Source organism: Bubalus kerabau, chromosome 14 (genome assembly GCF_029407905.1).
Source record: "Bubalus kerabau isolate K-KA32 ecotype Philippines breed swamp buffalo chromosome 14, PCC_UOA_SB_1v2, whole genome shotgun sequence".
Lineage (NCBI taxonomy): Eukaryota > Metazoa > Chordata > Mammalia > Artiodactyla > Bovidae > Bubalus > Bubalus kerabau.
The window spans coordinates 71,496,002-71,514,733 of NC_073637.1; the positions used below are offsets into that span (position 1 = coordinate 71,496,002).

Consider the following 18,732-nt stretch of genomic DNA (forward strand, 5'->3'; position numbering starts at 1 on the left):
TGAACAATGCCACCAGAGACTTCTCCATCTCCAAGTGTGCAATATCTTGGCTCCCACTTTGGCAATTGCAATAACAGTAATAGCAGAACCAGCTCCGTCCTGCAGCTTTCCTCACATGAAATCCTCAGAATTAGACTTGCCTGCTTTTGGTCCATGGAGTCTCAGATACTGACTGAGATGGAAGCTTTGGGGGAAAAAAAAAAATCAATGTGGACCAGGGGCTCAGAGAAGATGATAAAGGTGAAAAGGTCACAACATGATCCAGTTTGGGTTAGATAGTTCCAATACTTTGGCAAGATGTTTATACTTATAGTTATTATTAAGACATACGTATCTTAAAATTTACTGGATGACTATAGTCTCCACTACTTACTAGCTCTGCAGTTTCCACATCCATGAAATGGGAAGAATAATGCTGGCCTCTTAAGGTTATAGAGAAGCCTAATGAGCAATGTCTGCTTAATAATATTAATTCTTTCTTTTATCAGCTGTTGTTCTTAGTCTATTAACCAAGGACCCCTTTTCATCCCTATTCATTTTGATTACTTAAATTGTTCATAAATTTGCAGAGAAACACACCTTGTCAGCATGACCTCCTGCAAGGCCCAGTAATTTCTTCTAAGTCCCGGCTGTGATGTCCCTCCCCTTTGCATTCTTCACCTTCTGACCCTCTCCCACCCCAAGTTTCTGTCCCCACTGCCCACAGCTCCCAAATGTGCACACACTTCTAAATAAGGAGCACTTGCATCTTGGTTTGACCCAAATTGGCGATTAAACTATCGGTAAATTGAGTCAAGTATTAAACACCTACAGTCAGCAAAAACAAGACCAGGAGCTGACTGTAGCTCAGATCATGAACTCCTTATTGCCAAATTCAGACTTAAATTGAAGAAAGTAGGGAAAACCACTAGGTCATTCAGGTATGACCTAAATCAAATCCCTTACGATTATACAGTGGAAGTGACAAATAGATTCAAGGGATTAGATCTGATAGACAGAGTGCTTGAAGAACTATGGATGGAGGTAGTGATCAAGACCATCCCAAGAAAAAGAAATGCAAAAAAGGCAAAATGGTTGTCTGAGGAGGCCTTATAAATAGCTGAGACAAGAAGAGAAGCTAAAAGCAAAAGAGAAAAGGAAAGATATACCCATTTGAAAGCAGAACTCCAAAGAATAGCAAGGAGACATAAGAAAGTCTTCCTCAGCGATCAATGCAAAGAAATAGAGGGAAACAATAGAATGGGAAAGACTAGAGATCTCTTCAAGAAAATTAGAGATACTAAGGGAACATTTCATACAAAAATGAGCACAATAAATGACAGAAATTGTGTGGACCTAATGGAAGCAGAAGATATTAAGAAGTGGCAACAATACACAGAAGAACTATACAAAAAAGATCTTCATGACCCAGATAACCACGATGGTGTGATCACTCACCTAGAGCCAGACATCCTGGAATGTGAAGTCAAGTGGGCCTTAGGAAACATCACTACAAACAAAGCTAGTGGAGGTGATGGAATTCCAGTTTAGCTATTTCAAATCCTAAAAGATGATGCTGTGAAAGTGCTGCACTCAACATGCCACAAATTTGGAAAACTCAGCAGTGGCCACAGGACTGAAAAAGGTCAGTTTTCATTCTGATCCCAAAGAAAGGCAATGTCAAAGAATGTTCAAACTGCCGCACAATTGCACTCATCTCACACACTAGCAAAGTAATTTATGACCCATGAACTTCCTGATGTTCAACTGGATTTAGAAAAGGCAGAGGAACCAGAGATCAAATTGCCACCATCTGTTGGATCATCAAAATAGCAAGAGAGTTCCAGAAAAATATCTACTTCTGCTTCATTGACTATGCTAAAGCCTTTGACTGTATGGGTCACAGCAAACTGTGGAAAATTCTTCAAGAGATGGGAATACTAGACCACTTGACTTGACTCCTGAGAAATCTGTATGCAGGTCAAGAAGCAACAGTTAGAACTGGACATGGAACAACAGACTGGTTCCAAATCGGGAAAGGAGTGCGTCAAGGCTGTATATTGTCACCCTGCTTATTTAACTTATATGCAGAGTATATCATGAGAAATGCTGGGCTGGATGAAGAACAAGCTGGAATCAAGATTGCCGGGAGAAATGTCAATAACCTCAGATATACAGATGACACCACCCTTATGGCAGAAAGTGAAGAAGAACTAAAGAGCCTCTTGATGAAAGTGAAAGAGGAGAGTGAAAAAGCTGGCTTAAAACTCAACATTCAGAAAACTAAGATTATGGCATACGGTCACTGTAGATGGTGACTGCAGCCATGAAAATAAAAGATGCTTGCTCCTTGGAAGAAAAGTTATGACCAACCTAGACAGCATATTAAAAGGCAGAGACATTACTTTGCCAACAAAGGTCTGTCTAGTCAAAGCTATGGTTTTTCCAGTGGTCATGTATGGATGTGAGAGTTGGACTATAAAGAAAGCTGAGTGCCGAAGAATTGATGCTTTTGAACTGTGGTGTTGGAAAGGACTCCTGAGAGTCCCTTGGACTGCAAGGAGATCCAACCAGTCCATCCTAAAGGAGATCAGCCCTGGGTGTTCATTGGAAGGACTGATGCTGAAGCTGAAACTCCAATACTTTGGCTACCTGATGCAAAGAGCCGACTCATTGGAAAAGACCTTGATGCTGGGAAAGATCGAAGGCAGGAGGAGAAGGGGATGACAGAGGATGAGATGGCTGGATGGCATCACCGACACGATGGACATGAGTTTGTATAGGCTCCAGGAGTTGATGGACAGGGAGGCCTGGCATGCTTCAGTCCATGGGGTCGCAAAGAGTCAGACACGACTGAGTGACTGAACTGACTGGCTGATCAAACACCTCTTAAAAATAATTGTTCAAACCTGCTACATTTACAAAGATTCATAAGCTGAACTTAAAAACTTAAGTTGAAGCTAGAATCTAGAAGGATGGTACTGATCAAATTATTTGCAGGGCAGCAATGGAGAAACAGACATAGAGAACAAACTTATGGACACAGGGAGGCGGGAGGAGTGGGTGAGATGTATGGATAGAGTAACACAGAAACTTATATTACCATATGTAAAATAGATAGCCGATGGGAATTTGCTGTATGACTCAGGAAACTCAAACAGGGCCACTGTATCAACCTGGAGAGGTGGGATGGGGAGGGAGATGGAAGGGAGGTTCAGGAGGGAGGGGACATGTGTCCCCTATGACTGATTCATGTTGATGTTTGACAGAAAACATCAAAATTCTGTAAAGCAATTATCCTTCAACTAAAAAATAAATACATTTAAAAAAATTTTTAAGAAGTTTTTTATAATACTAAAATACAAAAAGTTACAAAAACACAAAAATATAATACAAAAAGTTGTTATTTATAATAAAAGTTATAAACAGAATATCCATTTTAAATTTAAAGACTAAATGGGCTTTTTACAGACACTCAAGAAGCCCTGACGTTGACTGAGCTGGGCGGAGGAGGGCACGGATCACAGAGGACTTGGAAGAAAAGTGAGAGGTACTGAGGAGCAGCCAGCCACCAGGGATTACCTGCCTTGGGCTAGAGCCTAGGACAGTCTTGATGGATTGGCCTTTCCATGCCCTGCCTGCCTTGGCACCCCACCCTGGAGCTCAAAGGTCAATTGCCTTTAGATTGTCACTTTGTTAAGAGAATGGGGCCACAGGGAGTGGCTGGGGGTGACTGACCCTACGCCCCTTCTCCATTAAGATGTCCCATGTCCCAATCCCAATATCCTTCTTCCTCTGACAGCACAAAGGTGACAGTCTTCCCATGGGTCGCTGGGTTTGCCCAGATCACCTGATTCTCCTCTTTCACCCACTGAGGCATAGTTTGCAAATTAAGCCTAGATGCCTGCATGCAAGACAGACAGTATCTTCTACAATCATGGGTCAAACTTAGACATGTGGAGTCACTTTTTTTTTTTTTTTTCTGCCGTGCTGGGAGGCTTGTCGGAGAAGGCAATGGCACCCCACTCCAGTACTCTTGCCTGGAAAATCCCATGGACAGAGGAGCCTGGTGGGCTGCAGTCCATGGGGTCGCTAAGAGTCGGACACGACTGACCGACTTCACTTTGACTTTTCACTTTCATGCATTGGAGAAGGAAATGGCAACCCACTCCAGTGTTCTTGCCTGGAGAATCCCAGGGACAGGGGAGCCTGGTGGGCTGCCACTTCTGGGGTCGCACAGAGTTGGACACGACTGAAGCGACATGGCGGCGGCGGCGGCAGGAGGCTTGTGGGATTTGTGGTTTCTTAGTTATGAGATGAGGGATCGAACCCTGACGCCCTGCAATGGAAGTGCCATCTTAACCACTGGAGCCCCAGGGAAGTCCCACATACTTTTTTGTTTATTCCCCACCCTCAACTCTAACTGGATGGTAGTTGTCTCCTGTCAGGTACAAACAAACTTAGGAGTCATAGAAAGTTGTGGAAAAAGTAGGGACAGGGTGCTCAGAAGGAAGTGGAGGGGGAAAGGGAGAAAAGGGGTATTTCTTTAAGGTCTAAAGAAGACCCTGGCAGGGGGGCTTCCCTGGTGGCTCAGAGGTAAAGAATCCGCCTGTCGATGCAGGAGACACGGGTTCAATCCCCGGTCCAGGAAGATTCTACACGCCGAGGAGCAACTAAGCCCGTGTGCCACAGCGGTGGAACCTGCACTCCAGAGCCTGGCAGCCACAACCTCTGGAGCCCACAGAAACCAGCTCGGTGAGAAGTCTGCTCACGGCGACAAAGAATGGCCCCAGCTCACGGCAGCTAGGGAGAGCCTGCTCAGCGATGAAGACCCAGCAAAAATCAATCAACCAATCATTTCTTTTTTTTTTTTTTTAAAGAAAGACTTGAGAAAGGGAAAACAAAAGAGAATAGCTAATTTAGTGAGGGAGGAACTATGAGTGGACTCTGAAGGGAAGATGCTTGGCACTAAAAATTCTAGCTAACATTTACTGAACACTTCCTCTGTGTTAAGAACTCGTTTTAAGGACATTGCATCTTATCTTGTTTAAGCCTTCTGACAACCCCAAAAGGTAGGTACTTTGGTGGGCGGTGGGGGTGGGGGGTGCAGAGTGTTGCTGATGGGGGCATAGATGAAGTGAGTTGTTCACAGTCCCTGCTGGGATGGGGCCAGGACACAAGTCTACCGTAGCTACCTAGAACCTAAGCATCATCTGCCCTCCCTATTTCCCCCTTCCCTAGGCTTCCTACTTGATGGTTCCAGAGAAAAGGAAAGCTACCCACTGAGCAGCACAAGGTGGGCACTGTGGCCATGGATTTGGTTAGAACAAACTCAGTAAACTCAACATATGTTTTCTATAATTCAGATGCTTTAGGAACAAATGTTCTCACGAAATTGCAGATCAGCAGAGAAAATGGATTTAATTCTGGATACTGTTTCTACACGTAAGGATGGATACAGGAGATTTTGTTATTTACTTAAAAGACTTCCTGAGGTATTAAATAACCCTAGTAAAAGATGCTGACCAGTTTGGGGTCTGGCCTGCAGATGATTAGCATGGAATCAAATTATGTCAAAGGGGAACTTGGGGTTAACCACATGCCAGACAACTCCATTTAGAGACAGTGGAACATGTACCAGTGTGATTCAAAACTCTTGAGTGCAATGTAAAGGTGGGAACAGTGGCCCAGGTGCAAATAAGAAAGGTGTAAATGTGAAAGGTCTGCACTGCCACCTGTTTGCAGGTAACAACACGCAGTTAGGCAGACTGCCCAAGAGCATGACGTAGTAAGAAGGAGGGGGGTAGAGTTGGGTTTGTTTTAAGGGCACCCAGAAGAAAAGGGAAGAGGAACAAATGAGTTATTTTCATTTGTCTGAAGAATGCCAGGAAGAGATTTTTTTTTTTTAGGGGAGGTAGGGCAGACATAAATTAAGGGGAGGTTTTCTGGAAGAGCTTCCAGGGCAAAATAAAGAAGATGGATTTAAGCTTGTGGTGGGTGTTTGGAGAATGGAACAGATGACTTTCAATAATATTGAGCAATGAACCAGAGTGATAGCAAGAAATAGAAAGTGGCAGAAAATAGCACTTGAGAGGAAATGAAAGGACCATGACTCAACTTTATGTCAAGCCTGCACAGGAGGAGAAGGGTGGAGGGGAGGAATCAATAGGAAAAGGTGAGGGAAGACAAGAGTCAGAGCTTCACCGCAGGAACCCCAGTCTCCACGGAAAGAAGTCTCAGAGCACAGAGCGGGAGCCGCTAGCAGAAGCTGAGATAAAAGAGGAACGTGCTTGTGCGTGCTCAGTCGCTTCAGTCGTGTCCAACTCTGTGCGACCCTATGGACTGTAGCTCGCTGAGTTCCTCTGTCCCTGGGATTCTCCAGGCAGGAATACTGGAGTGGGTTGCCATGCCTTTCTCCAGGGGACCTTCTGGACTCAGGGATGAAACCCGAGTCTCTTATGTCCCCTGCATTGGCTGGCGGGTTATTTACCACTAGCACCGCCTGGAAAGACCAGAATAGGATAAGTCAAATGCAGGAGGAGAAGAGAAATCCAGAGCATGAGCTAAAGAACGGAGTAAATAGAATCAGATATTAACGTTATAATGCTTCAGTAGCTAGTGGGGCCATGCCACGAAAGTATCAGCTGTAGGAAAGGAAAATTCTAGAGAGGGAGCTTCAAGTAGGTAGAACTCCAATGCCATACAAAGAGAGACAGCTGAGAGGTTCTCCCCACAGTGGGTTATTTGGAAGGGGCGCACCCTGGGTAGAACCAGGTATGACCATTTAACAAGGAGCACCTCCCACACCAGTCACACAGGAGGGCCTGGGGTCCTGTCCTCACGCAGCGCCAGGACCAGGACCAGGAGTGGAGGAAGGTGTTCAGGGGAAGGGCTTGGAAGGGCCCAAGCCAGGGGGACCCTCAGGGTGGCAGGTGTTTACCCAAAAGTACAGTAAAACTCACCGCACAATAGTGCAGCCAATGGGGCCCGATATTTAAACACAAAACACAGGCCCCACCATTATGAAGTCAATTTGAGAATAGTATTTTTCAGGACTTGCCTGGTGGTCCAGGGGTTAAGAATCCACCTTCAATACTGAGGAAAGAGGGTTCCATCCCTGATCAGAGAACTAAAGATACCATATGCCTTGGGGTGACCAAGGCCCAGCACCGCAGCTACTGAGCCCACGCACCGCAGCAAAGGATCCCACACGCTGCATGCCTCAAGGAAGACCCCACACAGTCAAAAATACAAATAAATAGCAAAGCCAAATAGAGGTGGAATAAAGGCACTTACTTGTTTGAATTTTAAAAAAAAAAAAGAAAAGAATAATACTTTTCCAAATATTTGTGCAAAAAAATACACACAAGAGATGCTCATTCTGAGCCCAGCTGACCCCACACTGCATTGAGCATGCGCAAATGATCCCTAGGCATTGAGCTACTGCCCTCGCCCCACTCCCAGTTAGGAGATTTGGCTGGTTCCAGAGAGATACCCAGTGCCAACTGTTGTTCATTCCAGTTCATTTTATGGGAGTTTGAGGGAGTGAGCAGCTGGCGCAACTATGCAGTAGCTTCCTGCCTCCATCCACTCTAAATACACTTAAGCGCTGAGGTTTAAGAGAATAGTTGGAGGTAAAAACTCTGGAGGGAAAAAAGTAAGAATATTGATAACTCCCCCCTTCCTTTTTCTCCTAAACATAATTTATACTGTAATTACATTTCTTCTGTATAAGGAGATACTGTTGCAGGGAAGGGACTCTGACTCCATGATGGATATATTTCTTTGGCTTTACCCTTTGATTTTCATTGTTTTTGTTTTTATAATCATATATAATAACCTGCCTTGGGGAGCCTTACTCCTCTGCCTGAAGAGATTAACACATTCCCTCCCTGAAGTTGGCCATTCCAAGAGACATTTGCAAGACTGTTTTTGTTCAGTGGCTCAGCATGTCCAACTCTTTGTGATCCCATGGACTGCAGCACGCCAGTCTTCCCTGTTCTTCACTAGATCAGAGAATTTGCTCAAGCTCATGTCTATTGAGCCGGTGATGCCATCCAACCATCTCATCCTCTGTTGTCCCCTTCTCCTCCTGCCTTCAATCTTTCCCAGCATCAGTATCTTTTCCAATGAGTCAGCTCTTCGCATCAGGTGGTCAAAGTACTGGAGTTTCAGCTTCAACATCAGTCCTTCCAATGAATATTCAGGACTGATCTCCTTTAGGATGGACTGGTTTGATCTCCTTCCTGTCCAAGGAACTCTCTAGAGTCTTCTTCAACACCACAGTTCAAAGGCATCAATTCTTCAGCTCTCAGCCTTCTTTATGGTCCAACTCTCACATTTCCACACGACTGCTGGAAAAATCATACCTCTGACTAGACAGACCTTTTTTGGCAAACTGATATCTCTGCTTTTTAATACAATGTCTAGGTTTGTCATAGCTTTTCTTCCAAGAAGCATGTGTCTTTTAATTTCATAGCTGCAATCACCATCTGCAGTGATTTTGGAGACCAAGAAAATATAGTCTACCGCTATTTCCATTTATTCCCCATCTATTTGCCATGAAGTGATGGGACCAGATGCCATGATCTTAGTTTTCTGAATGTTGAGCTTTAAGCCAACTTTTTCCACTCTCTTCTTTCACTTTCATCAAGAGGCTTTTTAGTTCCTCTTCACTTTCTGTCATAAGGGTGGTGTCATCTGCATATCTGAGGTTATTGATATTTCTCCTGGCAATCTTGATTCCAGCTTGTGCTTCATCCAGCCAGGCATTTTGCATGATATACTCTGCATATAAGTTATATAAGCAGGGTGACAATATACAGCCTTGACGAATTCCTTTCCCAATTTTGAACCAGCTTGTTGTTCCATGTCTGGTTCTTACTGTTGCTTCTTACCTGCATACAGTTTTCTCAACAGATACATAAGGTGGTCTGGTATTCCCATCTGTCTAAGATTTTCCACAGTTTGTTGTGATCCACACAGTCAAAGGCTTTAGTCAATGAAGCAGAAGTAGATGTTTTTCTGGAATTCCCTTGCTTTTTCAATGAGCGAATGGATGTTGGCAATTTGATCTCCAGTTCTTCTGCCTTTTCTAAATCCAGCGTGTACATCTGGAAGTTGTTGGTGCACATACTATTGAGGCCTAGCTTGAAGGATTTTGAGCATTACCTTGCTAGCATGTGGAATGAGCACAATTGTGCGGTAGTTTGAACATTCTTTGGCATTGCTCTTCTTTGGGATTGGAATGAGAATTGACCTTTTCCAGTCCTGTGGCCACTGCTGAGTTTTCCAAATTTGCTGGCATATTGAGTGCAGTACTTTAACAGCATCATCTTTTATGGTCTTTACTTCCTCAACTCCTCCCCTTCTCTGTCTTATAAAAGAACTGGCATCCAGCTTCTGATAAGATGGTTGTTTGGGGACATTAGTCTGCCACCTTCTCCAGTCAGTAAGCATTCCAAACAAAGTCATATTCCTTGCCTCAACACTTTGTGTCTTGGTTACTTGGCATGTCCTGCAGCTAGCAGATGGAGTTTGGACTCGTGGTAACATTACTGGAAAGGTATTTCAAAGGGATCCTTAGGAAAGTGATTCAGCTGAAAATAAGCTAAAGTTGACCTCTGAAGCCAAGCCTTAGGTCATCATGTAAAAATACAGGGCCCATAGGGCACATATGGATAAGGGAAATTGACAGAAAGGAGCTGCCTCTGCAGGCCCCTCTTGGTAGGGTTACAGTATGTGGGAGACTGCCCATGCAGCAGGCAAGTTTCGGGGATGGGAATAAATTGGGGTAGAAAGGATGAGTCCAGCCAAACAAAGCACAGTGGAAGAATATTCACTGTTGCCCAGTTTGGGAGTGGTAACGATGTTGATCCTGCCAGTTCCAGTTTCCAGAGGGAAGCTGAAAGAACCTGGAGCCTTGTGTCGGGACCTTATATGATGGATATAGCTGTCCCTCTCCAGTCCTGCCAGGGCACTCGGGGTCAGAGATGCGTGAGTGTGGGACAGAGGTGGGAGGAAAAGCAGTCACCTTTTCAACACTGCCAACTCTGGTGGGCGTACTGGACTCTAGCATCCTTGCAGCAATTAGGGCTGCTGATGGCACTGCAGACAGCAGGCCCCCAAGTGCAAGCACCTGAGTGGAGACCCCTCGCTGGTTGATGGCTGCTGGCCCGAGGCACCTGCAGGGCTGGCTCCTGGGCACTGCCAGGCAGAGTTTGATGAGCGCTGATTGTTGGCTTCCCTCCACTCCCAAAGCTGCTCTGAACACAGCAGATGCAGGCTGGGGTTTTCAGTTAATTAGCGGGAGGGGCATCTTAAGAAACTAAGTTTTGTTGTCATCATCCACGTGCCACACCCCAAGCCTGAATCAAATGTGCAAGAAAGACTGGAAGTTGTGAAACGCAACTCAGAAGTCCCTGCTGACTGCAGTTCCGTGTTGAGTTCTAGTGCAACTATGGTCTCAGAAGCTGGGTGACGGGCCGCTTAGCAACCGTGTGCCATAGAGAAATGCAAAGTAAAACCAAATAAAGGGACAAGGGAAGGAATTGGGGATCACCTTTTCAAGGAGGCACAGAATGGTGAGAAATTTTCTTTAAATGTTTAAAATAAAAATGCTAAGAAAAGGAGAAAGTCAAAGCTTTTAAACAGCCAATAGATTCCTGGCTGCACAGACGTTTAAATGGAAGCACGTGCCCAGGAAACCAAGGTAGAGAAAGCAAAAGGCAGCTAGAAAATGCAGAGAACACTGACAGAGGCACATGATGAGCCAAGACAAAGGTCCAGGGAACTTTAGGAGAGATGGGAAGGGAAACAAACTGTCTTACTTCAAGAAAGAAAAAATTGTACAAAGAATCACAGAGATGGGGATGCAGAATCTTCGCATGCTAAATTGCTTCAGTCGTCTCCGACTGTTTGCGACCCATGGACTGTAGCCCGCCAGGCTCCTCTGTCCATGGGATTCTCCAGGCAAGAATACTGGAGTGGGTTACCATTTCCTCCTCCAGGGGATCTTCCCAATCCAGGGATTGAACCCACATTTTTTCTGTCTCCTGCATTAGCAGGCAGGTTCTTTACCACTAGCACCACCTGGGAAGCTCTTTGGAAGAATCTTTGGGTAGCAGAAATGTGGACTCCTATAAAGGTATAAGCAGCTGCCAGAAGTAGGAATACGTATATGGAGGAGAAAGATGAACGTTTAAGAACGAAGTTTCATTTGGATCTGGTAACTCCCATAACCTGCTGCTGGCACACGCAGTGGATGGCACACCCCTCCCTCAGGAGATGACAGTCACCACCCCACAGCCACAGACTTCCTCTGGGGACTTTAGAATGCATTTCCCGATTGCAGGCTGGGAGAGCACTCCACAGGAGCCAAGAACGGAGGGAAGCATTTATGTCAGGCTTGCATTCCCAACAAAGGATTCTGAGGGGGCACCTAAGGGAAGGGGCCATTCCTGGGTTGCTTGCTATTTCTCAGGCCAGATTAGGAGAAGCAGGGATTAACTAAGGATTGAATGCTATTTGTGGCTAAGCCATGGGCCATCCACGGTAATAAGTGAAAATAGGTAAGTGGGTCCGTGACTGGTTATTATGGCATTTTCCAACTTTGAGAACAAAAGATGTTTTCTGTTCATTGCAGCTGGTCTTTTCTGTCTCTGTCCTCCCAGCCTAGTGGTTAAACACAGGGCTACTTTTTCCTTTCTCAGTTTCCTTTCTCACGTTATTCTTTCAGTATTGGTTAGGTTTTTTCTTTCAGCCCCATCTTGACCAAGGGTAAACAATGTCAGGCTTTAGGACATTATTCTGTGAAATCCAGTTGTTGTTATTCAGCCGCTCAGTCGTCTCCGACTCTTTGCGACCCCATGGACTGCAGCACTCCAGGCTTCCCTGTCCTTCACCATCTCCCAGAGCTTGCTCAAACTCATGTCCATTGAGTCGGTGATACCATCCAACCATCTCTTTCTCTGTTGTCCCCTTCTCTTCCAGCCTTCAATCTCTCCCAGCATCAGGGTCTTTTCCAATGAGTCAGCTCTTCACATCAGGTGGCCAAAATATTGGAGCTTCAGCATCAGTGCTTCCAATGAATACTCAGGATTGGTTTCCTTTAGGATTGACTGGTTGGATCTCCTTGAAGTCCAAGGGATTCTCAGGAGTCTGCTCCAACACCACAGTTCAGAAGCATCAATTCTTCAGCATTCATCCTTCTTTATGGTCCAACTCTCACATCCATACATGACCACTGGAAAAACCATAGCTTTGACTAGACAGGCCTTTGTTGGCAAAGTAATGTCTCTGCTTTTTAATATACTGTCTAGGTTTATCATAGCTTTTCTTCCAAAGAACAAGCATCTTTTAATTTCATGGCTGCAATCACCATCTGCAGTGAAACCCAGATCTTCCTCATAATCCAGAATTGACCCCTAAAGGCAGTTCAGAGACAGATTTTATTTTCCCGGGGTCCTGAATCACTGCGGATGGTGATTGCAGCCAGCAAATTAAGAGACCCTTACTCTTTGGAAGAAAAGCTATAACAAACCTAGACTGCAGCATATTAGAAAGCAGAGATATCAGTTTGCCAACAAAGGTGCATATAGCCAAAGCTATTCTTGCCTGGAGAATCCCAGGGACAGGATCCTGGTGGGCTGCCATCTATGCAGTCGCACAGAGTAGGACACGACTGACGTGACTTAGCAGCAGGTGCATGGTTTCTCCAGTAGTCGTGTAGGGATGTGAGAGTTGGACCATACAGAAAGCTGAGCGCTGAAGAATTGATGCTTTCAAACTGTGGTGCTGACAAAAACTCTTGAGAGTCCCTTGGACAACAAGAAGACCAAACCAGTCAATCCTAAAGGAAATCAATCCTGAATATTCATTGGAAGGACTGATGCTGAAGTTGAAGCTCCAATATTGGTCACTTAATTCAAAGAGCCTACTCATTGGAAAAGACCCTGATGCTGGGAAAGATTGAAGGCAGGAGAAGATGGGGATGACAGAGGATGAGATGGTTGGATGGCATCACTAACTCAGTGGACATGAGTTTGAGCAAGCTCCAGAAGATAGTGAAAAGGAAGCCTGGTGTACTGCAGTCCATGGGGTCACAAAGAGTTGGACATGACTTAGCAACTGAGAACAACAACCGTTCAGAGAACCTCATGTACAGGCAGATAAAAGAAAGCTTCTCATTCCTTCTGCTGTCTGAGAAACTACGGATATCTGATCGGACAATAGCTGTGCGTTAGCATTTGGGTTCTGGGGGTCACACGATTGAATTCTGCAACACAGACAAATACTAGTGAATAGATTATGACCAGGGTGCATAGTCTATCTCTCAACCAAGGGACAAATTTACTCAGATTTGTGTCAAGAACAGGTTCCACCCCCATTCTCCAGAGCCTGTAGAAACAGACACAGGAATATTAGGTACATTGAGTTGAGTATGAACTCATGATTAGATTAATATAGATATGGAAGGTTTCATGTAGAAATATAAATATATGTAATACATACAAGGCTAACTATACATGCATTTTTCTTTGTTCTGTCAGCTGAGGGGACCTAGAGTCAACCTTCCACTAGCCATGATTGCACCTACTGCCCAGATTTGGGTTTCTAATACCATTCTCTAATCAAAGAAATCAGGGCTCTTTGGAGAAATAGCTGATTCTAGGACTGGGGCAGAAAATACAAGATAAACCTAGAGCAGCCTGCAGTCCCAGAAAGTAAATAAGTGTTCCTGAAAGATACAAGGGAGCGAGGAAGAGAGAGTGAAAGAAAACACCCATGCGCACCCAATGAAGGGACACAGGTCAACTGAGAGCATTCCCATGGCCAAAGCTGGAATAATTTGAGCAAGAAAATAAGGTACCGTTGGATTATAACGCAAAGTATAAAGGAAGTATCCATGAGTCTAGGCTGATTTAAATAAAAGATTGAATAAATTTTAAAATGGGAGAGAAGGGACAAATCTCCCATGCAGAAGGATTTCAAAACATTTATGTAGATACTTTGCCCTTAAGGAGTGGAACATAATGCTCACTCCTGGAATGTGAGCTGCACGTGGTGACTTCCTTCCAAAGAGCACGATATGAAAAGATGGGGGTGGCGGGGGCGGGGAGGAACTTAGGAGTGGTGGTGGTGACTTCAGAGTGCAGAAACTTGACAAAACGACCTCAGCCGGGTAATCAAGACCCAATCAGCGGTGGTAAGTCTTGTTGATGTACCCTTGATAAGATGTGATGAGAATGGTACTTCTTTGATCTTCCTCCAGAAAACCCATAACCCTCATCCAATCATGAGAAAAACATCAGACAAATATCAGTTGAGGGATATTCTACAAAATACTGATATCATCAACTCTTCCAAACTGTGAAGGTTTACAAAAACAAGGAAAGTCAGAAATTGTCACGCCAAGAGGAGCCTAAGCAGACTGATAACCGCATGTAATATGGTCCCTGGATGGGATCCTGGAACAGAAAAGAGACGTTAAGTAAAAACATGAATCAACTATGATCTTTTTAGTTAATAATGTAATTAGAAGTTTATTTTTAAAACAGGGTGTATGTTTCTGCCCCTCCACTCCAAAAAAAAAAAGGCTGAAAACCCCTATATATTTCATTTCCATGGGGACTTTTTGAGGACAGCTTTCTCTTGATTAATTTCAACTTTCATTTTCTTGTGGGGCGTATATTTAGCAGTCAATTTTACACTGTCATTACTGCTGCTGCTGCTGCTGCTGCTAAGTCGCTTCAGTCTTGTCTGACTCTGTGCGACCCCATAGACAGAAAGAAGCCCACCAGGCTCCCCTGTCCCTGGGTTTCTCCAGGCAAGAACACTGGAGTCGGTTGCCATTTCCTTCTCCAGTGCATGAAAGTGAAAAGTGAAAGGGAAGTTGCTCAGTCGTGTCTGACTCTTAGCGACCCCATGGACTGCAGCCCACCAGGCTCCTCCGTCCATGGGATTTTCCAGGCAAGAGTACTGGAGTTGGGTGCCATTGCCTTCTCCACACTGTCATTAGTTAAAACTTAAGTACTGCTTTTGCAACAAGTGGGCCCCTCCACCTCTGTCTGTCAGCTAGTGACTTTAATCATAATATATTCCATTCTCATGAGAAAAGGCCCATAGTGGGGTCTGGGGAAGTTTGGGGGCTGTGTGGCTGTGTGTGATGCCAAAAGTTCAGCTTCTGTGTACACCACTGGCAAATCAAATCTCAGAGACAGTTTTGGGTAAAGAAGAAAAGGACAGCTTTATTGCTTTTCCAGGCAAAAGGGGCCACAGTCGACTAATGCCTTCAAAATCATGTGTCCTCGCTTAGGGAAGATAGTGACAAGTTTTACAGCAATTGTTTAACGAGGGCTAGATCAGCTCACGGACATTCTTCTGATGGGTTGGTGATGAGGCAAGTAGGAGTCCAGCATCCACCTTCAGGTCCAGCTAGTCTAGGGTCTCCATATTTGTGGGCAGCCTATCATCACTGATGGTGAACTTCTCCTACCTGGAAGCGGTTTTGGTCTCTGCAAAACAGCTCAGACATTGTTCCACTGATGGGGAAACAGGACCTTGCCCCAAGGCTGCTCTTGACTGTTTCTCCTCGGTCTCCCATCCCCCTCCCTTCCCTAATTAGTAACTGCTTGAATCTGCCCCTTGGAAACTAGGGAAGGTCATGGATGAAGGCTGTTTCTTGTAATGAAAGAAGCGGAGGACACAGATAGGCCTTGTGCCCAGGAACCCCCAGAGGGGCTCGGTATCATGTGTTAGTCCAAATGCTGGTTAAGTAGCATTCATCTGACTTTCCCCTCAGGTCACTTGTTAGATACGTGACTTTGAGCAAACCTAACTCACTTTCCCTTATATGTATCACTGGAATCTAGTCCTTCACCAACAATCTATTGTGGACCAGGCCCTGTGCTGAGTCCTGGGAAGACAGAGGAGTGCAAAGTGGCCTCTGTCCCCCCATGGGGTTTGTGGTCCACAATAATTAACATTATGAATAATTAATCAAGTTCTGTCATGTGAAAGGTGAAAGTGCAAGTCGCTCAGTCATGTCCGACTCTTTGTGACCCCATGGACTTTACATTCCATGGAATTCTCCAGGCCACAATACTGGAATGGGTAGCCTTTCCCTTCTCCAGGGGATTTTCCCAACCCAGGGATCGAACCCAGGTCTCCCGCATTGCAGGCGGATTATAAGCAAATGCAAATAATCCCAACTTTAACACACACTACCAAGCGAGGGATGTACTGTCCTGGGGGAAGTGAGGCTTTGGTGAGTTCCAAAGAATGGGAGGGGACAGGAAGGCTTGCCAGGCAGAGGCGGGGGCACAGGAGGCCAGCGCCTGGTAGGGGCACGGTGGGCAAATGCCCTGGCCTTCGCGTCCCTCTTCTCCAGTCATCTAGCCAGTCTGGGGAGATGTGCTGAGTCTGGAGAGAAAGACACAAAAAGGGACAAGGGTCTCAAATGTAACTGGCTGTGCTTAAAAGTCCTCTCCTGACCACTGAGGAAAAGAAAGATTTCAAACGGCAGAGCCGGCAGGCTGATCAGCGGCAGAGCCGGCCTCCCAGGCGGGCAGTGCCTCACCGGGAGCCCTCAAAGCTCCGGGTGTCTGAGGCCACACTCGCACCTCTGAGTCTCCCCACCGGCCCCTTCTGCCCCGGCTGCCTGCTTGTTCTCATCTCTCTGTGCCGCGTGGCTTTGGTTTACGAATGACCTCTGCCATCTCTCAGTGGCTCTGAGCTGCTTCCAGCTGGCTCCATCTGCTGAGAGAGACGTGCTTGGTTCAGCACATCACTGGCCATCAGCACGCTCCCCAGATCAGGTCAGTTTCTAGGAGGGGTAGGTCACCACCCTTGTCTAGAGCTTTCCAAGAGTTGGGTTTATTCCACTGGTCCTCTGGGAGATGGCCGGAGCAGGAGGTTCTGTCTTTTATTGTCTTGATTTTGTGTGGTTACCTTGCCCTGCTCACAAAACCCCTGAGCTGTGTTTGTCCAAGATTTCCTCATGGTGATTAACTGAAAAAGCCCTGGAGCTGGCAAAGCAGAAAGATTTCCAGGCATAAGTACCTGGTGAGATGGGGTGCAGCTGACCTTGGGCATGCCTGGAACCAGGAACTCTGCTTCTCAAACCGCTCTTGTGCTGGCTTCACTCTCTCAGGAGGGCTGTCTGTATGAGACTCACAGCCGGAGTGGGTACAGCCTTAATTTACTTGCCTTCCTCACTAGAGGAATTTAAGACTCTGTCAACCTCAACCGTGATCTAACTTGAATCCCAGTTCAAATAAAATGTGCTTTAAAAAATAAAAATTTCCACCTGACTTGATATTTGATAATATAAGAAAACACTGTTAATGTTTAAGACAGGGTAATACGATTGTGCTTTTTTTTTTAAGAGTCCTTATCTTTTGAAATTCACACTGAAATATTTATTGTGAAAGCTGTGATGTTGGGAACATCCGCTGGATCATCGAAAAAGCCAGAGAGTTCCAGAAAAACCTCTATTTCTGGTTTACTGACTATGCCAAAGCCTTTGACTGTGTGGATCACAATCAACTGTGGAAAATTTTGAAAGAGATGGGAATACCAGACCACCTGACCTGCCCCTTGAGAAATCTGTATGCAGGTCAGGAAGCAACAGTTAGAACTGGACATGGAACAAGACTGGTTCCAAATCGGGAAAGGAGTGCGTCAAGGCTATATATTGTCACCCTGCTTATTTAACTTACATGCAGAGTATATCATGAGAAATGCTGGGCTGGAAGAAGCACAAGCTGGAATCAAGATTGCCAGAAGAAATATCAATAAACTCAGATATGCAGATGACACCACCCTTATGGCAGAAAGTGAAGAAGAACTAAAGTGCCTCTTGATGAAAGTGAAAAAGGAGAGTGAAAAAGTTGGCTTAAAGCTCAACATTCAGAAAACGAAGATCATGGCATCTGGTCCTATCATTTCATGGGAAATAGATGGGGAAACAGTGGAAACAGTGTCAAACTTTATTTTTCTGGGCTCCAAAATCACTGCAGATGGTGATTGCAGCCATGAAATTAAGAGGAGCTTATTCCCTGGAAGGAAAGTTATGACCAACCTAGATAGCATATTCAAAAGTAGAGACATTACTTTGCCAACAAAGATCTGTCTAGACAAGGCTATGGTTTTTCCAGTGGTCAGTATGGATGTGAGAGTTGGATTGTGAAGAAAGCTGAGCGCCGAAGAATTGATGCTTTTCAACTGTGGTGTTGGAAAGGACTCCTCAGAGTCCCTTGGACTGCAAGGAGATCCAACCAGTCCATCCTAAAGGAGATCAGTCCTGGGTGTTCATTGGAAGGACTGATGTTGAAGCTGAAACTCCAATACTTTGGCCACCTGATGCAAAGAGCTGACTCATTTGAAAAGACCCTGATGGCTGGGAAAGATTGAGGGCAAGAGGAGAAGGGGACAACAGAGAATGAGATGCTTGGATAGCATCACCGACTCGATGGACATGGGTTTGGGTGAACTCCGGGAGTTGGTGATGGACAGGGAGGCCTGGTGTGATGCGGTTCATGGGGTCGCAAAGAGTCAGACATGACTGAGTGACTGAACTGAACTGAAGCATGATTTGTTTTTGAACACTTTTGTACAGCTTCATATGAATGAGTGACTAAATTTTAGATTCATCTGTCAAATCTTATGTCCTTGGTTTAAAAAATAAAACAAAGCCTGGCGTCTTGCTCTACTGTTGAGCACACTAGCAAAATTAGCAAGAATCTCTGACTT

At 45.2% G+C, this 18,732-nt stretch overlaps 1 long non-coding RNA gene across 1 annotated transcript; it reads left to right on the top strand.

Annotated features, from left to right (window-relative positions):
• The first annotated feature begins 4,929 nt into the window (after positions 1 to 4,929).
• On the top strand, positions 4,930 to 14,438 carry LOC129627147 (uncharacterized). The gene is made up of 3 exons (XR_008702446.1): positions 4,930 to 5,051; positions 5,221 to 5,275; positions 14,252 to 14,438. It is a non-coding gene; the product is annotated as an uncharacterized LOC129627147 (long non-coding RNA).
• The last annotated feature ends 4,294 nt before the right edge of the window (positions 14,439 to 18,732 follow it).